This window comes from Lontra canadensis, unplaced genomic scaffold (genome assembly GCF_010015895.1).
Source record: "Lontra canadensis isolate GAN:19392208 unplaced genomic scaffold, GSC_riverotter_1.0 scaffold154, whole genome shotgun sequence".
In the NCBI taxonomy this organism is placed as follows: domain Eukaryota; kingdom Metazoa; phylum Chordata; class Mammalia; order Carnivora; family Mustelidae; genus Lontra; species Lontra canadensis.
This window is the reverse complement of record NW_022631148.1, coordinates 343101-369113: the sequence shown is the minus strand read 5'-3', so window position 1 is coordinate 369113 and position 26013 is coordinate 343101. Positions and strand designations below refer to the sequence as shown.

Here is a 26013-nt window from a genome sequence, read left to right as displayed (position 1 = left end):
GTTCGTGTATTCGGTGATCTTTTGCGCCGTCTTCTTGCTTGATGTCTCCTGAGCGGTGGCGGCGCCGGGTCGAAGGCTGACTTAACCGCGAGGCCCCTCGCTCAGGCTGCTTTCTCCCGCTGGTCGGTAGAGCGGACCCCTTGCTTCCTGCCTGCCTCTTTTTCCTGTCGGTGGCTGAGTCCCCTCGCTGGGCTGCAGACGGAGCCCCCGCCCGTCTTGCAGGTAGGCCCGGGAGGAGCCTGGGAGGCCCGGCCCGGCATCCTTACGCCGGCGGGTTGAGAAGACCTTGGCGCCGGCGGGTGGGCGAGCGGGTCGGCCGCAGAGACACGGCCGGAGGAGGAGCTACCCGTTTGCGTTCGGGGGCGCGGTCGGAGAGGCGGTGGAGAACTGAGGGAGAGACCGGAAGGAGGGAGAGCTGCTGGGGCTGTTCTGCGCGGTTCGGTAGGGAGGGGGTGTTGGGTCTTGGGCGGGTGTTGGCACCCCTGGTGTGGGGGGAAAATCGCTTTCCAGGAACAGATAGAGCTTTACGCGCTTTGACCCTCCGTTTCTCCTCCCGCCTTCCCACCCCCAAGGCTCCGGGTGTCATGACTCAATTGCGCTGGGGACCCCGTCTGAGTCCGGCCTTTGAAGGGACCTTTGAATAGGTGGAGGCAAGTGCAACATGGCCCCCTGGTTACTCTGAGCGAAGTGTCATGTTCTTGCTTTTTGGGGGTAGGGAAACTGAGACTGAGCTCTGGTGCTTGACTTTTCCCCATGTCCCCAGCAGATCTTTAAATGCACCTTAAGTCTGCTTTTTGTCATTTACAAGTTCGTTTTTTGTTGTTGTCGTCTTTCTGTTTATCTATCCCTTTATGCACACAGTGACTTGTCGTTTGTGATCCTTCCTACCTAGGTAATCAGATTCTGTCACTGGTACTTCATAAGTGAAGAGAGCATGCTGGTTTTGCTTGTCAAAGTCTGCATCATTTTCGTGAGAATAGCAATGACAGTTTTGTTTCTTGATAGAAAATTTCGTTTGCTGTCCAGTTTGCTTTCTGGTTGATACTTATTTCTTCTTCCCCTCAGCTTATTCTCAGTGAAAGTCTTCCAGCTATGGTGTTAAGTGGTTAATGTCCGACAGGATGGTCAAGATTTTGAAATCAGATATTTGTCTTGAGAGTTTGCTTTCTAGGAAGAATCCAGAAGAAACCCAAGGAGTTGCCTTTGGAACAGTTTTGTTATATTTGATTAGTGGTTTAGTTATGCATATACTAGAGTTAAACAGGTTGTGTGTAAGAATCATTCAAATATTGATATATTTAAATAGAAAGTTAAAATTCCGGCAGCTCCATTTTTTTTGGGGGGGGGGAGGAACTAAGTGTTCTTATTCATTTTATTTTCATTGGATTCAGTGTCTCCATCCTAATTTGTGTAGCTTCTTTGTTGAAAAAAGAAATATTCAGACTAGAGGTCATTCTAGGTTGAATAAGTATTTGCATAGTATGTAGAGTCAGTAGGATAGTGGTTTTAAGAGAAAATAGACTAAATTTCTAGTTCTTAGGTGGAAACTATACAAGTCTATTTTTTTTAAAACAGTTTTAGAATTCTGATGAGTTTTGGAAAGATTATTGTTCCTCTAATTTTTTTTTTTTTGAGGTCAGCAGTATTTAAATGTAGGGCCCTTGATTATGAGTGATTTCCTAGATATCAGGATCTCGGTACTTCCAGAAAGGGTTTAATGAAGAGCCACCAGACTGTGGCAAGTTTACATTGGGAAGTTAGGCTAAGAATGTGTGCTCTCTGGAAAAGTTTTTGTGGTAGGAGAGAAATTTATAACAGAAGAAAGAATTTAGAGAAGGAAGTGACATTATCTCCTGGGGATTGATTCTGCATAGAATTTATAGTTAGTGTCGTATTGCAGCAGCTCCTAATTAATGCTAAATAATAGATGGAGTTTGCTATGAGTGTCACAAAAAAATGTTAGGAACATTTTGTTATGTTTCTGTAGGAAATAATTAGCAGAGGTTTAAGCTGGATTGAAGAAGACAAGAAATTTGGTTGTGCTGGTGGTAGAGTTACAGGGATAGAGCTTCTGATCAGCTTCTGTCCTGTTTTATAAGAGAAATTCACTCCACTATTTACCTTTTTTGGTTAAATCTTGTGCTATTCTGTCAGTGTCAGATGAGGCTCTCTTCTGGTATTTCTTTTCAGAAATTTATGGATTCAGAATATGACTTAATTGTTCTGTCTTCTCTTTTAGTGAGAAAGTTCTTGGGGATTATGAAAGATGTGAACTTCTTTGAATATCTTCTAGAACTTATTCCTGGAAGTTTTGTCTGTCTCTTGGAAAAGATTAGTTATATATGTCATTTGAAAACAATTGGTTATTTTTATTAACTGTAATAACTTCTTCTTATACTGTATAATTCTTTTTTTTTTTTAAAGACTTTATTTATTTATTTGACAGACAGAGATCACAAGCAGGCAGAGAGGCAGGCAGAGAGAGAGGGGGAAGCAGGCTCCCCGCTGAGCCCGATGCCGGGCTCGATCCCAGAACCCTGGGATCATTACCTGAGCCAGAGGCAGAGGCTTTAACCCACTGAACCACCCAGGTGCCCCTATACTGTATAATTCTCAAAATATTTTCAACGCATGTTAGGAAACTTATTCAACTTTTATTCTTTTCTTTTTTTTAAAGTAAGCTCCACTTCCAATGTGGGGCTTGAATTCATGATCCTGAGATCAAGAATTGCATGTTCTACTGGCTGAGCTAGCCAGGTGCCCCAAAACTTTTATTTTTTGATCATGCCCCTTTCTGCTCTTTATTAATACTGAATCCAAACATTTATGATCTTCAAGGGTCTTCATGAATGTTGATAGTTTTTATTGACACCTTATCACGCTAGTCCTGTTTATCCTGCCCCGAGAGGAATTGGAAAAAAATTTTTTATTGTTAGCACACTGAGGTCTCTATTTTTTAATTTTTTAAACAAATTTTTAAAAGATTTTATTATTTATTTATTTATTTGTCAGAGAGAGCGAGCGGGGGCGCATACAAGCAGGGGGGAGCAGCAGGCAGAGGGAGGGGCAGGCTCCCTGCTGACCAAGGAGCCTGATGTGGGGCTCTGTCCCAGGACCCTGGGATCATGACCTGAGCCTAAGGGAGATGCTTAACAGATTAAGCCATCCAGGTATCCATTTTTAAATTTTTTAAAAAAATTTATGTTTAAAGATTTATGTATTTATTTGAGAGAGAGCGCACACTCACGGAGGAGGGGGTCAGAGGGAGAGGAAGAAAATCTCAAGCAGACTCCCCACTGAGTGTGGAGCCCCACCACATGGGGCTTGAACTCACAACCCTGAGACCATGACCTGAGCCAAAACCAAGAGTTGGGTGCTCAAACTGACTTAGTCATCCAGGCACCCGAGCTCTCTTTTTTTAAAGATGTGTCTCGGCCTTGATAGAGTTATCTTGGAAAGGGATGCAGATCTTTTTGTCCAGTGGTTTGGCTTACCAAAAAAAAAAAAACAAAGCAGAACAAAACACAAAACCCTTACATTCCTTTGATCATAGTCATTCTTGTTTCTTTCTCTAATTGTTTCTCATAACCCCAGAGAGAACTTTCTGTTTCTTGTCATAATTTCTGTTTGTACAGAATTACTCTGATACAACCTGTCCTGTGGTTTGGGAGTAATTTATATTTTATATTTTCAAACCCCTTCTTCCCCCTAATTAATTAGGTCTATTTTTCCCTTTTTGCAAAGCTAAAATTAGTTATTGACAGATAAAGATTTTGTTAATCAATTATTGTCAGAATATATTTATGTGCCCAGTAGTATGGCAGTCTGCCAGAGTGATGTGGTAAGAAGAAAACAGATTACGGAATCAGGAAACCTGGGTTTAAGTCCTAGGCTCATGAGCTTCCTTAGCCGAGAAATCCTGTTCAAATTATTTAAGGAGGCCATAGGGAAGGTTACTGCCCTTTATTGGGCATTTGCCGTGTCATGTTCTTTACATGTATTATCTCATTCAATACTCGTAGCAGGTCTTTAAGGTGGATATTATTTTCCCAGTGGATACTGAACTCAGAGAATGTAAATAATTTGACCAAGATCACACAGCAAGTATGTAGCAGAGCTGGTATTTAAATCCAAAGCTTTGAGTCTTTTTTGAATCTGTATTTAAAGAATGGGAAAGAATATACTTCTGTCCTAATACTTCTGTTGAGAAAAAGTACATGAAGCTGCTTTTAAAAAGATAAAGTGCTGTTCCCATGTTAACTGCTGTGCTGTCTTACAGCAACAACGAGTAGATGTCATCTAGGTTCTTGGACTGTCAGCATTCTGCCTGATAGTCATGGAGGATAGAGGTGTCACACGTTAAAGCAGCATGGGAGGAGCTTACTAACATGCAGGTGGAAAGGCATGAGCGCCTGGAAGTGCTAGTGAAAGACAAGTTTTAGGTGCCGCATGTTTAGGAGGTGAGCCTGAGAATATTTACCCCCTCTCTTCCAGTTAGTCTTGCTTGTGCATCTGTAGATTAGTATCTTTTCCATTTTGTTCTGTCTCTTCTTGGGGTTGATAATCTCTACTTCTCCACCCAAACTTGTTCATTTCTTCAATGAGTACTGTTCTAATGTTGTTTCCTATGTTCCTCACAGACCTGTGGGAATTATTTCTTGACTGTGACTTTTTCTTTTCTTTCTTTCTTTTTTTTTTTTATTTTGTTTGTTTGTTTAAAGATTTTATTTATTTATATGAGAGAGAGAGAGAGAGCACAAGCAGAGGAAGCAGCAGATGGAGATGCAGACTCCCCACTGAGCAGGGAGCCCAATGTGGGGCTCGATTCCAGGACCCTGGGATCATGACCTGGGCTGAAGGCAGATACTTAATCGACTGAGCCACCCAGGCACCCAGATTGTGACTCTTTTTCAACCCTTACCTTTTCAGACTTTTGTTCATCTAGCAAATATTTATTGAATGCTCATTAGATGCTGGGATACAAAGGTAGACATGAGTGTCCTTGCTCTTACCAAGTGTATTCCAGTGGGGAGCAGAGTTGACCAGGTACCTGCTAAATGATTGAAATTTAGGCTGTGCTCTGAAAGAAACGAATGGGGACTGACAGAGAGATGAGGAGTGAGGAGGGCACTGGGTGTTCACAGGGATTAGATTCTTTGGTTATGGCATCCTTAATGCCCTCAAAAAGTTGTAATCACAACAGGTCATGATTCAGTAAATTAAGGTTCTCTTGGTGCCGTCAAAATGGAAGTCTTCATTTAAGATTGCTACTGGCAATATTTGTTACTTCTCGTCCTGTGACACTGGATTTGGTGTAATAAAGGATGACTGTGGCTTAGAAATGTCCAGCATGCTCGGCTAATGAGTTTTTTTTTGCTTCTAATGTGATCTGAGTTTAATTGGTTCTCATTTATTAATTTTTTCCAAAATAATGTTCTTTGGAAGTTGAGTTCAATGAATTTGAACACTGGATACATGCCTTCAGGTTTATTTGTAGCAGGGACTAAGCTGAAGTTCTAAGCCTTATATGAGGGGAAAAACCTAGAAAGATTGTCTTGAAATTGAGAGAGGGAATGTGTAGGCTACTGCTGAGTATATGTAAACAATAATACAATGTATAATACAATATATACAATACAATAATACAGTCTTGTTTGGTACCTTTCTTCCAAGATATTACAAGTATTTTGTAGTTTTGTTTGTTTGTTTGTTTGTTTTTACTGTTGCTTATTGGAATTATATTTCTATCTGTAGAATTAACTGAGGCAAATTTAACATTTCATGATTTCATCATTTATTTATTTCTGCTTCCCAGGATATTTATTCACTCTCCCATGAACTAAAATTACTTTGTTTTAGGTGTGTATGTTTAGGACATGAAACATTTGAGATTTTGCTGAGTTGCACAGGATTAGTATGCCTATTGATTTGGGGAGAGAATTGGAGTAGTTCAGTCTAGCTGACCAGTGAAAACAGGGTAGAAAAACATGTCTTTCCAGACTCTTGAATAACTGTCGAGTGGCACTGATTCTTAGAGTCAGGCAGTCTGAGTCCAAATCCTGGGGGCACTATTTACTAGCTCTGCAACTTGGGCAAGTTACTTAACCTCTCTGTGCCTTTCCTCATGTGTAGAATACCATACGGTTGTGAGAACTGAATGAGTTAATATATGTAAAGCATTTAGAACAGCAGATAGCGCTATATATGACAGCTGTTGTCATTTTCAATATTATTATTGTAGCATGATAAAATTATATGTTCCCCCAAACAAGAACAAATAATAGTGATGCTTAGATTGAAGTTTAGTATCTTTTGAAAAAAATTTGAATAGGGAATAAGAATTTAAAGCAGCATATTTGTCCTTCCTTTAATTTGAGGTGTGCTTCAAATTAGAGGATGCATCTTTACTGGGAAAGAGAAACCTAGAAAGCAACAGTGTCTGAAAGAATTCCAAATAGAAGAGAAATGGCAAGATTTTGAGGATTCTGTAATATGTGTGGTAAAACAGGCCAGACTATTTTAGGAACAGAAGAACATTTCTTTGCAAAACAGGTAGAAAATTTTTAGCATCTAAATTTTACCATCTATTTGAACTGTGATTAGTGCTTGAAGTATTTGGAAGAAGTTGACTTAAGGCACAGAAAAAAGTGATATTTAGGGAAAAATCAAAGCTACTCAATCACCTTAGGTAAACTTCTGGAAGAGGCAATGTATGTTACATATAGTGGGGAAGACTGGGAATCCAGTGGAGTTAGCTTTTTTATTACTCCTCTCCCTTCATGCCATTTTAAGTTGTGGGTGGCTTCAGTCTTTGTCTTAACTATTTTTGTTTTCCTCCCTGATGTCTCTGTAATATTCCTGCTCTGTCATTTTAAAAACCTATTTAATGATTATAGTGGAGTCTTGTTTTATTCATTCATTCATTCATTCATTCAGTAAATGTTTATTGAATGTCCACCACTGTGTTAAGTGTTATGGATATCATAATCAGAGCTGATCAGAACCAGTGCTAATTGAAGTGCTTTGTGCCAGGTACCATACCATGTGCTTTATCATTGATTCTTTTTATTCTTCCAACAGTTTTGTGGTGTAGGTACTTTTATTATCCCCATTTCATAGATTTGGAGATGTGGCACAGGTAGGTTAAGCAGTTTGCCCAAGGTCTTCCAGGTAGTTAGTGGCAGCACCAGGATTGGAATCCAAGCAGTCTGGCTCCATAGTCTTTTGCTCTTAATCCCTAAATTATACTGATTCTAAACTACTTTAAACAATTCTAAACTCTCTAAACTACTACCACTTTACGAAGACTAGTGTGATAAAAATAGACACTGTTGGGGCACCTGGGTGGCTCAGTGGGTTAAGCCTCTGCCTTCAACTCAGGTCATGATCTCAGGGTCTTGGGATCGAGCCCCACATCAGGCTTCCTGCTCAGCAGGGAGTCTGCTTTCCCCCCCCCCCCCCCGCCTGCCTCTCTGCCTACATGTGATCTCTGTCAAATAAATAAATAACATCTTAAAAAAAATATATAGACACTGTCCATGCCCTTACAGAGATTGTAGTCCAAAGGGGAGAGAGACCATAAACAAAAAATACATCAGTAATTGTGTAATTGCAAAGTGTATCAAGTCCTATGATGGAAAATTAAAAAAAGAGATCATAGTAGAGGAGCTTGAATTATATTGGAGCTTTGGGGAGGGTTTCTTCTGAAGAAGTGATATTTAAGCAGAGACTAGAAGGATGAAAGGGGAAGGTAAAGGGAATACATATGTATGAAAGCCTTAAGGTGGGAAGGAACTCGGTCCATTTGAGAAGCTAAAAGAAGACTGGTGTAGCTGGAATACAGTGAGCAGTGGGGAAGGAAGAAGATGGGCATTAGCATGAGGATAGAGACATAGGGACGACTGTGTTAAGGATTTTGGATTTTTTTCCTAAGTAAAACTGGAAGCCTTGGAAGATTTTAAGCATGAGTGTTATGACCCAGTACATGATTTTTAAAATTGCTCTGGGTACATTGTGGAAAATATTAGAAATTTGTGGAAAAAATTTTGGAAGTTGTGGAAAATTTGGAATAGAATTGGGAGAAGTATGATAGTTAAGATGTCTTACTTATAAAAAAAAAAAAAAGAAAAAAAGATGTCTTACTTGTGGTCCAGGCAAAAGATGATCATGACTTGGATTAGGCTCTAGAGAGTAGAGATGGAAGGAAGTAGAAAGAGTCAATAGACATTATTATTATTATTATTATTATTATTATTGTTTTAAAAGATGCAATAGATATTTTAGAATTAGGACAGGCAAGACTTTTTTTTTTTTTTTTTTAAGATTTTTATTTATTTGACAGACAGATCACAAGTAGGCAGAGAGGCAGGCAGAGAGAGAGAGAGGAGGAAGCAGGCTTCCCACTGAGCAGAAAGCCCGACGCGGGGCTCGATCCCAGGACCCTGGGATCATGACCTGAGCTGAAGGCAGAGGCTTTAACCCACTGAGCCACCCAGGTGCCCCAGGACAGGCAAGACTTAATGATGGATTGGGTATGTGGGAGGAGGGAAGAGTCTAGTATGATTCCCAAATTTATGGCATGAGCCTCTGGGTAGATGAAGTTGCCATTTCTGGGATGGAAACATTTGAGAGGGAGCAGATTTTGACTAGAGTTGGAAAGTAGAGTGAAGAACTCAACTTTAGTCATGTTGAATGTGAGTTGTCTGTTGAGAACATACAAGTGGAGACATCAAGCAAGGAGCCTTTGAGTGATGCTGGAAGGGGCCCTGGCGGTAAATCCGGATGCTCTTGGTAGACAGGTGGTGTTTACAGTCAAGGAGAATCGCCAAGATTACCTAGAGGGAATGGATGTGTAGACTAACAGGAGAGTGTTCTAATCAAGCAATAGGACATTTAATAGGAAATCTCAGAAACTGAGAGAGGAACATGTTCAAGAAGAAAATGATTGCCTGTGTATTTTGGATTTAGCAACACAAAGATCATTGATGAGCATAACAAGAACAGTGTTGGGGGTGCCTGGATGGCTCAGTTGGTTAGGTTAAGCATTTTCTTTCAGCTCAGATTGTGATCCCAAGGTGCTGGGATCTAGTCTCGCATCAGGGCTCCCTGCTCGGTGGGGAGTCTGCTCTTCCCTCTCCTCTTCCTCTGCCCTGGCTTGTGCTCTCTCTCGACCAATCTCTCTAATAAATAAAAATCTTAAAAAAAAAAAAAAAAAAAAAAGGACAGTGTTGGAGGGATGTAGGGCCAGAAGCCACACTGAAGTGAATTTAAAAAGTGGGAAAGGAGGAAGTAGGTGGTCTCTACATTTTGGTAGTTAACATGTGTGTCTCCCCATAAAAAGTAATACTTTAAAAGGAAGTGATATGACAATAGGAACAATACATTTTTATTTTCTCCTTGACAGCCTAGCCTTGGTATCTTGGCAAGAGGTTGGATTAAAGGAGAAAGAAGAGGTTAAGGAATGAGGATAACTGCAAAATGGCAAGAGTAGAGATTCTCTTGGTCTTTATATGTGGCCTTGGAATTTAAGGGTGTATGTCCTTTTTAACTTTGCTATCATTAGCTTCTCTGTTTTTACCTCCCTACCTAATGCGTCTTTGTATTTTGGTATTACTGGCTTTTAAAATTCATTCCTTACCTTTATTTTTTCTTGTTGCTTTCTATGGCCATTGTTGCTATAGTTAATTAGCTGATGTGCTTGGTTATTTATCTTTTTACTCATTTGCTTATTTGTTGGCTCTTATTGTCATATAGAATACTGTATAACTGTGATTCTAGACTTTATTTTTATTTGTTTCTCATTTACATATTCTTTGCTTAGAATCTAATAGAGATAATAGAAAACATTTTTGCTACCAGTCTGCCTGGAATTTTATATGATGACTTTCCTGGGAAGGGCTAAACATTTAATGGATATTGTTCCCATCAGTTTTCTAGCATTTTTTTTTTTTTTTAAATTTATTGAGATAGGGGTGCCTGGGTGGCTCAGTCATTAAGTGGCTGCCTTCAGCTCAGGTCATGATCCCAGGGTCCTGGGATTGGGCCTGGCATCAGGCTCCCTGCTCTGGGGAAGCCTGCTTCTCCCTCTCCTACTCTCCTTGCTTGTGTTCCCTCTCTTGCTGTGTCTCTGTCAAACAAATAAATAAAATCTTTTAAAAATAATTAAATTTATTGAGGTCAAAGTCACATACACAAAATTAACCATTTTATTTTTAAAATTTATTTTCATTGTTTTTTAAAGATTTTTATTTATTTATTTATTTAGAGAGCACACTCGCTCTTGTAAGTGGGGGGAGGAGGGGCCAAGGAAGGGGAGAGGCAGGGAATCTCAAGCAGACTCCTCAGTGGAGCAGGAGGACATGGGGCTCGATCTCACCACCCTGAGATCATGACCTGAGCTGAAACCAAGTGTTAGACACTTAACCGACTGAGCCACCCAGGTGCCCTACCAAAATCAACCATTTTAAAGTGAACAGTTCAGTCGTGTTTAGTACATTCACAGTGTTGTGAAACCACCACCTCTATCTAGTTCCAAAACATTTTGATTATTCTGAAGTAAAACCTCTTACGTTATGCGATTTCTTTTTATTTCCCTCCTTCCTCCAGCCCTGGAAAGGAGTAATCTGCATTCTGTATCTATGGATCTATCTATTCTGGCTATTTTATATACATGGAATCACAGGGGCACCTGGGTGGCTCAGTGGTTAGGTGTCTGCCTGCGGCTCAGGTCATGCCTGGGATCGAGCCCCACATTGGGCTCCCTGCTTGGCAAGCCTGCTTTTCCCTCTCCCTCTGCCTGCTGTTCCCCCACTGTGCTCTCTCTCTCTCTGTGTGTCAAATAAATAAATAAAATCTATAAAAAAAATGGAATCATAATGGTGTGTAACCTTGTGTGTATGTATATACCAATAATCTGTCCATTTATCTATTGATGAACATTTGGACTGTTTCCACCTTTTGGATATGAATAAGAGCTACTGTAGGGGTGCCTGGGTGGCTCAGTGGGTTAAAGCCTCTGCTTTTGGCTCAGGTCATGATCCCAGCGTCCTGGGATGGAGCCCCGAGTCGGGCTCTCTGCTTGGCGGGGAGCCTGCTTCCCTTCCTCTCTCTCTGTCTGCCTCTCTGCCTACTTGTGATCTTTCTCTCTGTCAAATAAATAAATAAAATCTTAAAAAAAAAAAAAGCTACTATAAACATGCATGTATGAGTGCCTGTTTTCAATTGTTTTGGGTATCTACACAGGAGTGTAATTGCAGGGCTATCTGGTAACGTATTATTGTTGTGATTCTTCCCAGACCATAGAGATCAAGCAGCATCTGCAGCTTCCACAGAGTGTGTGATTTGAGAGTTGCTGGCTAGCCTTAGATTGGGATTGAGACTCTCTTTCCTTTATGTTTAACTTTTTGAGGAACTGAATTTGCCTAACTTACCGGTTTTATTATTTGCATTCTACTGATGGAGTAATTGAGATACAGCATCTGCATGGTTTTAACTTCCTATCTTCGGAGGAAGTCGGTGATGGAACTGGGAATTTAAGACTCCTAATCATGTTCGTTGTCTAAGATGACCCATTGAAAGCCATGTTGCATTTACATGAAGCTTTTAAAATGGGCCTCCTATATTTTATAATCTCCTGAAGGGATATTGTTCAGGTGGTATTAGGCAGATGTTCTTTTTCCATGGAAAACAAGAGGGAATGTGTTTTAATTACAGCAGAAGGAATATAGATTACAAATTAGAAAGAACTTCCCGACAACAAGATACTGGATTACTACCAAGGAAGGTTATGAAATACATTCTTCAAAGACTTAGTAACTATCTTTCTAGGATGATGTAGGTGTGGGCTTGTTAAGGAATGAGGTTGATGAGAAAGATGACTTGCTGAGGTCCCCGGTAACCCCAGTACATAGTTGTTTGATGGTTAATCAGAATGGTATCTCTGGCATTGTAATAAGTATATTTTCATTTTCTTTATGAAGAAATAATCAGTAGAGAGTCGGTAAATTGCTCAAGGTCTCCTGGTAAAATGGAAGATTAGTATTTGGAATCTTATTGGCTGCTGGGTTGAATGCTTAGGGATGTGTTCTTTATCATAAACAAGTCTTTTCATAGCTGTGTGATGTATTACTGTTGTGATTCTTCCTAAACCATAGGGATCAAAGCCAGCATCTGCAGCTTCCATAGAGTGTGTGATTTGAGAATTGATGGCTGTGTCTAGATTAGGATTTACAGTCTTTTCCTGTAAAAATTGGTTTGGTCTCCTGTTATACATGTAGAGATGGGAACATAGTATCAGTAACAGACTAAGGTAGTAGATTCTTAATGACTATTTAGGAAGGGCTGGGTTAAAATTGCTTCCGTGAAGGTGAACACACATAAATGTATTTTTTTTTTTTTTTTAGTGCTTGAAGAAAAAGAAGCCCAGAAGCTGGGCAAATAAACATTAGATTCTGTTGTAGAACATAAACATAAAAATACTCATTAAATGCAGTATTAAGTTGCCAGTTTAAATGCTCAGCTCAGGAAATGCCAAAGTTAGAGAACGTTAACACATTCATCTGACACTTAGAGTTTACGTTGAAGTATCTCATAAGGGATCTCTTGTCTATTATCAAAATCATGTTTTGAGCTCCATGGGTCATTGACTGGGAAGCTAACTTGGAAGGGGTATTGCCTTGGCAGGTAGGTTTAATGGATTTATTATGTTCATTTTAGTTGAGCTGTGGGAGCATTTACTTTTTCACTTCTCTGCTACCAAAAATATCATCAAGTGTATTTATTGAGCTTTCTTGAATTGGCAACAACTGTTACCTCTGCAGGGGAGCCAACTTTTGAATTTTGTATTTGTTTCTCCTTGTAATATTCTTAACAAACCTATGAAGTGGGTGGTGATATCTCTATTGTAAAGGACAGGAAAAAGTGAAACTTATTCTTGCAAAAGGTTATACACATGGTGAATGGCAAAGCTGTGATGGAGAAGTTAGAGTCTTCTGTTTTAAATTAGTGTTTTTCTTTTCTTTTTTTTTTTTTTTGAGAAGGTTTCAGCTCAGCTTAAGGATTTTATTTATTTGACAGAGATCACAAGCAGGCAGAGAGGCAGGCAGAGAGAGGAGGAAGCAGGCTCCCCGCTGAGCAGAGAGCGCTATGTGGGCCTCGATCCCAGGACCCTGGGATCACAACCGAGCCAAAGGCAGAGGCTTTAACCCACTGAGCCACCCAGGCGCCCCTAGTGTTTTTCTTTTTTTTTATACTGTCACTTCTTTTTAAAACTTAATTAATTAAATTTTTTTTTTTTTGTTTTTTTTTTTTTTTTTTTTTTTTTAAGTAGGCTTGGGGTGCCTGGGTGGTTTTGTCAGTTGAGCATCATGACTCAGGTCATGACCTAACAGTCATGATCAGGCTCCATGCTCAGCTGGGAGCCCCTCCCCACTGCTTGTGCAGACACGCCCAACACCCCTTTCAAGTAAATAAATCAAAAAAATAAGTAGACTTCTTGCCCAGCATGGAACTTGAACTCACGACCCCGAGATCCAGAGTCCCATGTTTTACTGACTGAGCCAGCGAAGTGTGTTCTTTGGAGGTGTCTAAGGAGTGGCTGTGAGAGTCAGGAAGAGCTTTGGTTCTCCTACTCTGCTTAAACCAGAGCAGCTCTTCTTTGATCTCTTATATTTTAGTGTTTTCACACAAGATTCCATTTGGAAAAAGTGTATTTGTTTGTTCAAGAAAAGAAAGAAAACCTGGAAGACCACTGAGGAATAGTGAAAGAAGATTATTGAAAATAACCTGAAGATTGAAAAGATGGCTAAATTATATAACTGCCAGTCAGGAAATTATGTCAGAATTTGAAGTGACTTGGTGTCCCAGCCACATGTGCAGTGCAGTTATTCTGTCCTTGAGGAGTGTAAGATAGTGGGAAAAGAGCATACACTCTAGATGGAATTCTGGCTCAGCCCCTGGGGTAGCCGCGGGGTTTGAGGATACTTCTGTCAGCCTGGTGCCGCAAATACACAGTGCAGTGATAACACCTGTCTTTCCAGAGTGGTTTTAAGGATCAGAAATAAGATGCGAGTTGCCTGGCTCATAGTGGATACCCCTAAAATGCTAGCTGTTGGTAAGATGATGATGATGATGATGTTGATGGCTTTTTTTTTTTAAGAATATATTGACATTTCACCCCCAAATGCTTGAAGAGCTTCTTCCATATCAAGGATAGGCAGTCCTTTACCTCTGTATGTACCGCATCATGGTGTTCAGCATGTTTATTTTTGATAGTCTTTACACTGCGCATGTTTATGTATTCATGAATGCGTCAATTATTGATGAAAAGAGAAAAACCAGGGGCGCCTGGGTGACTCAGTTGATTAAGTGTCTGTTTTCCCCTCAGGTTGTGACCCTGGGGTTCTTGGATTGGGCCCTGTGTGGTCGACACTGGGATCCCTACTCATTGCGGAGTCTCCTCCCTCTGCCTCCGCCCGCACCCCCTGCCCTGTTCTCTCTCTCAAATAAACAAATAAAACCTTAAAAAAAAAAGAGAGGGGTGCCTCAGCGGGTTAAGCCTCTGCCTTTGGCTCAGGTCATGATCTCAGGGTCGGGGGATCAAGCCCTGAATCAGGCTCTCTCCTCATCAGGAAGCCTGCTCTCCCTGCCTCTGCCTCCCCCCTGCCGCCCCCCTCTCCCCCCCTACCCGCCTGCTGCTCTGCCAACTTGTGATCTCTCTCTCTCTGTCAAATTAATGAATAAAATCTTTAAAAAAGAGAGAGAGAGAAAAATCTTTACTTCGTTAAGTTCATTTTTACTGGACTTAAAAGAAAGAAGCAGTCGTGGAAAGGAACCCTGTACAATGAATTGAGAAACCTGGGCTTTTGTCTTAGAGCTGCTCTTAGTAAAGCTTGTAACAAGGAACAGGTGAATTTAACTTTCTAAGATATTATGTTCAAAATGACGACTCACTTTTCACTCTGTACATCCATGATTTGACCAAAAAGGTTAAGGATATTTTCATTGTCAAAATTTAATTTTTTTTTTTTTTAAGTGGGCTTCATGCCTAGCTTAGAGCCCAATACAAGGCTTGAACTCATGACCCTGAAGTCAAGACCTGAGCTGACAGGATCAAGAGTCATTTAACCATCTGAGCTGCCCAGGCTCCCCTCATTGCCAAAATTTTAAAGAATTACAGCATTATTTTTGGAGAAGAAGCTTTATGCTGACGTGAGCTGGCAAGCTTTTGTTCATACTTGGTGAGTATGCTCAAGGCAGTGTTTTGTATGGAAGGACATTATATATCAGGGCAGAATTGAAACTAAGAACACTTGTAAGGAAGCTAGTGTGAAAGATTATCATTTGCTTTTGGATGGATAGCTGGATTTTTCAAATCCAGTTCCCACATTTCAGTATGGGAGCTGTATAGTTACAGTATACTGTGGTTGTAGACTACTACTCATGAGACTGAAAGCTGCTGGAGGTTGGAGGCCTGTTCTGTTTTTTGTTTATTTAACCTCTCTGTCCCTGTTACCCATAATAGGGCTGGGCATATTGTATAGTTTCCTCCAAATATGCTAAATGGAAAAAAAATGTTGGCTCAGAGTCAGCAGACATATGTGGAAAATAGCATCTGCCTAAATACACGTGTTGAATTTATTGACTCTCTCCTGTTGGCATGTGATAATATAGAAAGACCTGGTAAAGTGGGAAGAGCAGTAGTTTTATAGCTTCGAACACCAACTTAGTCATGTACCCACTGTTTGATCATGGACAAGCAATTACACGTGGAGCCAGGTTTTTGTAAAAAGGGAGAAGCGTAGAAGGGGGCTTTAGAGATAGCTTATATAAAACATTAGCAGTCAATAATAGTGGTAGTAATTATTACAAAAATGGATGTCTTAAAAAATTATCGACAATACATTTTGCACTTCTCCTTGAAGGAGGAATATGTTTTCAGGAAGTTGGTTTGCTGTGTCTTGACTATGTGGGAGAATTATCCCCTCTAGCAATTTTCTGCTGAAAAGAAATCTTTTAGCCTTTCTTCCTCTCTGGGCCTACGGGATAGTTCCAGGGAGGAGACACAGAGGGGGTTGGGATCCTAGAATAGCTGCTGAAGACCTTGCATTTGTGCAGTCTCTTCAGAATGCTACTTCTGTATTGTACTCTGGTGTTCACTCTCACTAAATGCTACTGTACATTAGCAGAGTGAACATTTGTCAGAATTATCCCAGGCAGAAAATATTCCATACCTGTCATTCTGCTTGGTGCTTAAAGATTTTTTTTTTTAAGATTTTATTTATTTATTTGACAGAGAGAGAGAGAGATCACAAGTAGGCAGAGAGGCAGGCAGAGAGAGAGGGGGAAGCAGGCTCCCCGCTGAGCAGGGAATCCGATGCAGGGCTCGATCCCAGGACCCTGAGATCACAACCTGAGCCAAAGGCAGAGGTTTAACCAATGAGCCATCCAGGAACCCCCCCACCTTTTTTTTTAAGAATTTTTTAAAAAAGACTTATTTATTTATTTGAGAGAGAGAGAATGAAAGAGAGAGAGCATGAGAGGAGAGAGGTCAGCGGGAGAAGCAGACTCCCTGCCAAGCAGGAAGCCCAATGCAGGACTCGATCCTGGGACTCCAGGATCATGACCTGAGCTGAAGGCAGTCGCTTAACCAACTTAGCCACCCAGGCACCCTAAAGATTTTTTTTTAAGCTCTCCATGATACCGTGGTAATAGGTAGTAGGTAGGTTGCAGGGTAATATGCAGTATACGTAATCCCATTTTGATATAGGGAAAAAAACTGCCGGATGCCTATATAACTGTCAACTGCCAGATGTTTATATAAGCAGTGAGTTTCCATGGTGGGAATGGGAGGGATTGGGAGGGAGATTGTGACCAGACTATTGTTTTACTTGTTAAGTGTGTTAAGAAGCATGTGTTCCCTTTTTAAAAATTTTAATTCTAATTTAATTTTAATTTTAAATTTAATTTTTTTAAAGATTTTATTTATTTGTCATAGAGATAGAGAGCACAAGCAGGAGAAGTGAAAGAGGGAGAGGCAGAGGGAGAGGGAGAAGCAGACTTCCCCCTGAGCAAGGAGCTTGATGCGGAACTTGACCCCAGAACCCTGGGATCATGACCTGAGCTGAAGGCGGATGCTTAATTGACTGAACCACCCCAGTGCCCCCTCCCTTCAAACTTTTTATTTTGACATAATTGTAGATATACAGGCACTTGTAAGAAATAATAGTGAGTAAGAGAGAGAAAAATCATGTGTACCCTTTACCCAGCTTCCCCCAGTGGGAACATCTTACAAAACCATAATACACTATCACAACCAGGATATTGCCATTGATACACTCAAGATACTGAACAATTCCATCACTACAAGGATTTCAGCTGATCACCTTTTAAGCCCCAAATCACATATGGCGCACTTAACTCATATCCTTGATTTCTGGTGCTTTGCTTTAGAATCAAAGCCATAATAACACTGTAGTTTTTCTTGTCTCTTTCATCTGATGATCTTCTCTCACTATTATTTCTTATAACTGCCTGTAGGTCTACAATTATCTCAAAATAAAAAGTTTAATTTAAATTTATAAATACTAATTAACAGACCTCCATGAGGCAAGTAATGGTTAGCTCTGGTGAGGTTAGCCCCTTTTATGGATAGGGAGGTTGAGGCACGATATCCTGGAATTTGCCCAAGGGTATAGCATGAGTCACTGTGTTCTGACTCAGATTCAGTTGAATTTATTCATTCTCTCTCTCTTCTGAATCAGCTGTTTATAATTATGACCTTCTAGATGTAAGGACACAAAAAGGAATTTTTTCTGTATCTGAGGTTTAATGCCTATTCTATAGAAGCAGTGTGTACTGTGGCGAGAGCATGGACTTTGGCCACTGACTTGATTTTGAATCTTCCACATGGACAAATCATTTAACCTCTCTAAGCCTCAGTTTTGTGATTTGTGAAATGGGGATAATGTTAGTACTTATCTTCATCGTGTTATTGTGAGAAATAAACAAGATGATGTATGGAAAAGTGGGTAGCACTGCCAGGTGTATAGCAAATGTTCAGTGAATGTTACATAAAAGTATTGCTTTAAATATATGTTATATTCTGCCACTTGTGTTTATCACTTGGCAATAATTCAATAAAGGGGTTTTTCTGCCACGTACTTAACAAGGCTTTAAGATCACTATTTACTTTTGGGATATCTGTCTTCAGCTCAGGTCATGATCCCAGGATCCTGGGATCAAGCCCAGTTTTGGGCTCCCTGCTCAGCCAGGGAGTCTGCTTCTCTCCCTCTCTGTCTCTTACCCCCACTTGTGCGCTTGTTCTCTCAAAAATAAATAAAATCTTTTAAAAAATAAATAAAATCTTAAAAAAAAAAAGACCACTGTTTACTTTTGAGGTAAGGATGCCTTCAAATTTAGTCATATAGGAAGTAATGTTGGATTATATTACTATAGTATTCATTTATATGAAAATATTTTAAAAATTCTCCTGACTTATTTGTATTTTCTCCGGTCCATTCATAGAAAAATGGAAAGTGATTCTCAGCTATTGATTTCCTTCATTTAATCTGTTCCCCCCAAAGACATTACTTTTCATATTCTCTTCCTAGCATGAAAATATCCTCAGTTTTTTTTTTTTAAAGATTTATTAATTTATTTGAAAGAGAGACAAGGAAAGGAGGGGAGTGGGGAGGGATAGAGGGAGAGGGAGGGAGTATCCTTAAGCAGGCTCCTTGCTGAGCATGGGGCTTGATCCCAGGATCCTGAGTTCATGACCTGAGTTCCGAAATCAGGAACCAGATGCCCATCCAACCGAGCCACCCAGGTACCCTGAAAGTATCCTCAATTTTTAATTACATAATCACATAAGCTTCCTGAGGGTGGGAATGTTCTTGTTCACTGTAGTATTCTCAGTGCCTAGAATAGTGCTGAGTACATAGATGTTCAATAAATGTTTCTTGGCTATCATTATTTTGTATCCTTCTCCTGTTAAGTGTTTTTTATTCGGAAAGTTGGGGAAATGGAATCCAGGTTCCAGTCAAAGCTTAATAAAATGGCTAGGTTCTTAAATCCAGTGACTTATTTTGATTGGCTGAGAAATGTGATTGGCAAGATGGACAAGCAGCCGGACTATTTAGCTTAAGAGCTCTACATTTAATACTTTGACTTCGTCTTTTCCTGAAGCCTGGAGGGAAATTTTTTCTTTCCCTATTCTAGTCAGCCAAGAACCTGACCTGGGCTGACTCTAACATTGGAGAACACTGAACACAGCATCTTCTGAGCCGGGGACGGGGAGTCAAGCTCAGTTCTGATGTTATCTAAAGAAAAAGCCTGAATTCAAGTCCTGCTTTGTCTGCCGACTCATTTTGCAAACGTAGATGCATTTCTTAGCCTCTTCCAGGTTTTATTTTTCTTAAATAATCTCATCTCAATAATCTCAGTAATCTCATCTGTCCTGGAGCCTGGGAGGATTCTTGGGTGAATGTTCTCTCAGCATTTTACATTACTGTTGGTGTGGCTCTAGGGGCTTCCAGGAGTACCTGGGGGCAGTGTGTTACTCCTGGGAAGAGTTACAGTCTTCTTTTTCCCAAAGACTCTGCAGAAAACAGAAAAGTGCCATCCTTCATGATTTGCGGTCGGCTCTACTTCAACCTCCTAATGTTGGTGGAGGAAAGGTATGTTTTTGCCGGAGTCATTAGGCCTGTTTGCCTGAGGCAGCTGGGGTCAATTCCCAGTTCTGGAGTTAAGCTGTTTTTGCCTCTCTGAAATTTCTTCCATCAAAAGCTACTTTTTATGTAAATAAAATTACTCCTTTTATTTAAAAAAAAAAAAAAAGCTACTTTTTAAATTTTCTTTTCCTTTGCTTACTAATGGAAGATCTCTTTGCCATTATTGTGCATTTAAGGGTAGCCTTCCTGGCTTCTTAATTCTGTTGATAGCTTGGGACTCAGAAATTGAGCTTTACTTTCTTCTTGGTTCCGTGGTTTCCTCCTGTTCTTCTTGTGTTTCCAGGGTTCTTGTGTTCTCAGTAGATGCCTATCCCAGAATGGTTTGCAGATAAAACTTCATTTCTTTTTTTGTTATCCTTCTGAGGTAAGTGGCTATAAGAATGATTGTCAGTCTCAAATTTGGGACCTACAGCTTTCTATTTCCAGTTTTGATCACACTTTGTGTTTGAGTACAGACTGCTGTGTTTCAGGCATTAAGTTACATCGTTATGAATTACTTTAGGAAGCCCTAGTAAGCAATATTTGTAGCAGAAAATCTAGTGTTTCTTCTTCCTCTTTATTGTAATAACAATAAATAGATTTTATTTTTGTGTCTTCAAAGCATTTTGTAAAGCTGTTAGCTTATTTTTGATAACACACTGTAGAGGTATGCCTCATTCTGAGTTATATGAAAAACATTGGGGGTGATAGTGGATATGAGAACAAAAAAGAGGTCTTATTGCTTACTTATCTCTTGATAAACTTGGGCTGACCAGCTTTGTACCAGGTACTCGCTTCATTATTACCTCTTAGCCTGACTTTCTAGATGGAGACAATTGTATTTTGGAGTATTTGTAATTCTGAACATAAATGTTGTGCATATCTGCAGTGGGAATATAGATTCTGTCTAATAGCATTTTATTTCTGGGCCTTTGGGTTTTTGTAAAGGGTGTGTGTATAATCTCAATTGTACTGGTTTTGATTCTCTCAAATTATTTGCTTCCAGTTTGTGAGGTGATTGATTATTATTATTATTTTTAAAGATTTTATTTATTTATTTGACAGACAGAGATCACAAGTAGGCAGAGAGGCAGGCAGAGAGAGAGGAAGGGAAGCAGGCTCCCGCTGAGCAGAGAGTCTGATGTGGGCCTCGATCCCACGACCCTGAGATCATGACCTGATCCGAAGGCAGAGGCTTAAGCACTGAGTCACCCAGGTGCCCCCAGGTGATTAATTAAAGGTACTCTCTGATTCTGCTTTGTGGCTCCTGTCATTTCCTTTGCACTCTGAGAACTGTGGGTGCCAGACTTCTTTGTGCAAACTCCCATTTGTTGTGTACTGTCCTTATTTTTGGTTCTCAACTTGGCTTTTACTTCCACAAGTAGTACCTGCCTTGAATTTTTTGTAGCCCTTTTCTTTTAATTATACTCCAAGGACATTATTCCTTTAAGGTACAAAAAAGGTGTTATTACTTTCAGTTTGTACATGGAGAAAGCTGAAATTCAGCACCAGTGTGATTTGTAAAAGATTACGTAACAACTCAGTGGTACAAATCAGTCATTGAAGCTTCTTATCTCTTGTCTTATCTTTACCCATTAAATCACATCACTTTTATATCTGGCACTTTCAGGCCTGAAAGATATAATATCTCATATTCCATCCCTGCTCTCAGAATATCCACTGCGTCTGTACTTCATTTTAAACATGCTGTCTTTCAAATATGAAGCTGCCAGGCCTGGAACTGACACATCCCTTTAGCCACATTGTGTGGTCAAAATAAGTCCCCAGGTCAGCCTGTATTCATGGGGTGAGAAATATGTTCTCTCTCAATGGGTGGGTCAGTATGGGAGTAGGTAGGAAGGAATTGATGGCAACTGTCTTTGGAGAGAATCTAGCATAGGATGGTAAACTAAGTTAGTGACAGGCCTCTTGGAACTAACTCTGGTAATGCAGGGAGGTCACTAGCACTTACCCCTGTCGCGTGGATGAGAAAGGATTGGCGTGAGACTGTACGTGTAAGAGTCCCTTTCTGTTCTGAGATGTGTTTATTGTTGTAGTCCGTGTTTGACAAAAGAGTGTGCACAGGTTTGACAGAGTATGCACAATTACATCTTCTGTTAGGTTAAGTTTTTCAAGATCTGTGTCTCTCCTAGCAGCCAGACAGAAGTCAGTGTACTGTGGCATCTATCTCTATTTCCTGTTGAGAAGTAATTTTCCTTATTTCGATGGAGTTTGTAATTTTGTAGGGTAAATACATAGTAGCTGAATTTCATGATATGGTCTCATATGGTACTTTATCAAATTCAGAGTTATTTCTGGTTAAAGAGTTTATAGTCCTTTTTTCTCTTAAAAACTATATATTGCTGTAAAGGAAGGAGTGAAAACATTTTTTTCATTTTTCCTTAATGACATTCTTTCATTTCTTCTCCTTTGACGACATGAACATTACAAATATAAAGCAAGCAGATTTCCAGTTGATATTGTAAGACAGTGAAACATTTATTGAGGACCGAATATGTGTGAGGCTAGTAAATGGCATTGAAGAGAGACTGAATAGGAGGTTGTATCTCAGTCAGGCACTCTGGAGCTTTCTCTAGTAATTAAGTATCCAGATTCTGGAGCCAAACTGCCTGGGTTTGAATCCTGAATGCACTACTGACTGTGTGACTTGTTCCCTGGGAACCTCATGAACCCTGATGGAGGGGCCCTGAGGATTGTAAATTAGTTACTTTATGTAAAGTGCTATGAACAGTGCCTGGGACATGAAAAGCCCCATGAAAGTGTTAGGTATTATTATTTTAACCATTACCTTGTGGCTTTATTTTTTTAAAGATGTCAATACTCAGATTTTTTTTTAAAGATTATTTATTTATTTATTTGACAGGCAGAGATCAGAAGCAGGCAGAGAGGCAGGCAGAGAGAGAGAGAGGTGGAAGCAGGCTCCCAGCTGAGCAGAGAGCTCTATGCAGGGCTCTATTCCAGGACCCTGGGATCACGACCTGAGCCGAAGGCAGAGGCTTTAACCCACTGAGCCACCCAGGCGCCCCTTTTACTGCTATTTTAATTTTAATTCTTCATTACAGAATGAAATTATTCTAGTATAAGCATTGGAATTCTAGAATAGTGAGTACTTTTCATTTGGTAAATCTTTTAATCCTCCTGGCATCCCTGTCATATACATACCATCCGTGGCCACATTTTATGGTGAGGAAACTGAAGTGTAGGGAGGTTAGGTAACTCTTCCAAGAAACCAAGAAACCTTCTTTTACCAAGAAAATGACAGCTGGGATTCATTCGGCCAGTCTGATTTCAGGGTCTGTATACCACTATACTGTGTTATCTCTTACCTAGAAATTATGGATAAAAAATATTTCTCTACCTAGATTTAACCATAGTTATCACTTTGGCATATTCTAGGATAGCTTTTTAGAAGTCTATACACAGCACATACACAATTCAGGTAGTAGTTGATGTTTTCCTGATTCCAGGTGTGTTTGCCTTCAGGATGTGTTCCCTGTGTCTACCTGTTCTAGATTTGTGTTGCCTTGCCCCAGATTCTTTGCCCACCTCTAATCTCAGTCTCGTCTAGGAGTCAGGCAAGAGCTGTATGGAGGCAGGTCTGGTTGCTCACTGTGGTGCTCACATTGTGGAGTTGGCTCCTATATAGTGTCATTTGAAGTGTCCTAAAATGTTTTGTAAAAAGTGCTGTTAATGAAAACAAAGCTGCCAATTGTAGAAAACGGTGTGTATTTCCACCCACATGGAGTTTCTAAAGAGTACTGGGCTACTTTTAGGCCTCTAATTAATGGCTTGACATTCTGTCGCTTATTTTCCAGTTGTTGGGAGAGCTTTACTTATGCAAGTAATCCTAGATTTAGTATTTAAAGAACTGTTTTTTTTTCTTTAAAGAGTTAACCTTGGGATGAATCCTCTGTGTTATGAAATATATGTTGTATTACATAATTGATCTGACTCTTAGACTTCCTACATGGTTAGTGCAGTGGAGAGGGATACAGTTACTCAAAGAAATGAGGGGATTGTACTCCATTTTAACAGTTCATCCCAGATCTAATAGTTTTCTGATTCACACCCGTGGTATGCGATTGGAAGGAAGGACTTGGGATCTGAATTATCAGCCAGGTTGCAGATATAGTTCTGAATTGTTGGTTCTGTTTTTGTTTTTAAAGATTTTATTTACTTACTTGTCAGAGAGAGAGAGAGAACAGGCAGGGAGAGCAGCAGACAGAGGGAGAAGCAGGTTCCTCATTGAGCAAGGAGCCCGATGTGGGACTCAATCCCAGGACCCTGGGATCATGACCTGAGCTGAAGGCAGATTCCTAACCAACCGACTGAGCCAACCAGGCGCCCCTGTTGGTTCTGCTTTTTAATTCACTTTACTTATGGAGAGGTAGCTCAGATCTCATTTTATTATTATTTTTATTATTTAGAGAGCGAGAGAAAGAGAGAGGGAGGAAGGGGGAGGGAGGGAGAGAGAGAGAGAGAGAGAGAGAGAATCTTACGCAAGTTCCACAGCCAGCAAAGAGCCCAATGCAAGGTTCAATCTCATGACCCATGAGATCATGACCTGAGCCAAACTCCAGATGCTTAACTGACTGAGCCACCCAGGCACCCCGCATTTAATTATTTTTGCCACAGAGATATACTTTATTTTCCTGAGTATTTTTTACTTTGTTGTCTGGTAATAGCTTTTGAAATGTCTCTTAGAAAAGTCTGCCACTCTTGGGAGTTGTTAGCATCTTGTGTCTCTGGGGTTTTTGTTGGCTGTATTGTTTGGTGAAGGAGACCATAGTGAACCCCGAAGAGGATTCAGTACTAATGACAACAGTAACAGCGACGATGTTGACACTCTCCCATTCTTTTCCTTTTGGAGCCTCACAGGAACCCGATAAGTATATATTGCCATTCCTGTTTTACAAAGAAGGAAACCAAGTCTCAAAGAGGTTAACTTGCTTGAAATCCTCTAGGGAGAAGGTGGTGTAAAAAGTTCCTAGCATTAGGTGATCAAATTTGCTAGGGGAACCTGTAAATCTAACTTCTAGTTCCCACTGGGCTGTGGCATACTCTCTAGGTGATTTTTATTAGTAGTTGTTAAATACAATTATGACCTAAAATTAAGAAGAGAACGTCTTTAAAGGTGGTTTATCTTCCCATTTTTTTAGAGTGGTCAGTCCTGTTATGGCAGGGGGAGGGGCGTGTGGAAAGGGGCATTTGTTTTACGTACACACCTCAGTTGTGTCCTTCCAGGTTCTCCTTGCATAAGGCTTTGGTGACCAAGAATTGATTCTGGCGACTGTGTAATGGCATCACAAAGACTATTCTTGGCATCCTTTGTCTCAGTCTGCTTTAAGGGACAGATTGGGAAACTTGTTTCTTCCTCCTTTTTAAAAAGAGGAATGAAAAACACACTTGACTGGCACTTCCTCCTCAGCAACCGGCCTGTCTGACTTCGTTCGGTCTGATTTAGCTCCTTTTGTTCCTTGGAGAGAACAAAGTAAAATCTCCTCTCAGGTAGCTGTGAGGAGTGGAAGTCCCTTATCCTTTTAAAGAAACAGAGCAAATATTTTTCTTTGGACAAAAGAAAGCCTGTGAATGTTTTAGGCCCTGTGACTTCCTGGCATCAGTCCAACTTTCTCATTGGAACGTTTAGTGTGTTTAGGTCCTTGGGAATTGATAGACAAGCTCTTTGGTAAGCCTGAACTTGAGGTTTTTAGTTTTCTCGATAACTGATACTTGTATCAGCTCTTTCCTCTTCCAGTTCCTTTTGGAACTTTAGGTTGTATCACAGTTCTCTGAATCATATGATTTTGTGACCTGTATTTTCTTCCTCTTGAGTTACACAGGTCAGGTCAGATTTTTTTTTTTTTTAACGAATTGGACTGCTGCTGTTTTCACCACATTTTATAAGATTATACATGAATAAAATTTAAAAAATTATAAATTATAAATATATTTCTCTGATAGTACTTTTATATCACACTTATTTTTTTTAAGATTTTGTTTATTTATTTGACAGACAGAGACCACAAGTAGGCACAGAGGCAGGCAGAAGGAGAGGAGGAAGCAGGCTCCCTGCCGAGCAGAGACGAGGACCCTGGGATCATGACCTGAGCTGAAGGCAGAGGCTTTAACTAACCACTCAGCCACCCAGGCGCCCCTTACGTCACACTCTTAAGTGACCCTCAAAACTCATTTCTTCTGAACTTCTCTGTATTAGGGAAAAGAATTTTGGATTCAAAAAACAAATTAGACTCAATAAAGGGTTAAAGTGAACTAATGGGAACTGTAT

General features: G+C 40.2%; 1 protein-coding gene across 11 annotated transcripts in view; it reads left to right on the top strand.

Annotated features, from left to right (window-relative positions):
- The window catches only part of AMBRA1 (autophagy and beclin 1 regulator 1), a 174105-nt gene continuing 148092 nt past the window's right edge, over nucleotides 1–26013 (top strand). For 4 of the 11 annotated variants that reach the window (XR_004381139.1, XM_032844605.1, XM_032844599.1 and 1 more), the window contains exon 1: nucleotides 2–222. The gene's annotated coding sequence lies outside the window, so the exon portion shown is untranslated. Of the gene's footprint in view, nucleotides 223–26013 lie in introns of all 11 variants that reach the window. The other 7 variants (XM_032844606.1, XM_032844604.1, XM_032844602.1 and 4 more) reach the window with 2 other exon arrangements.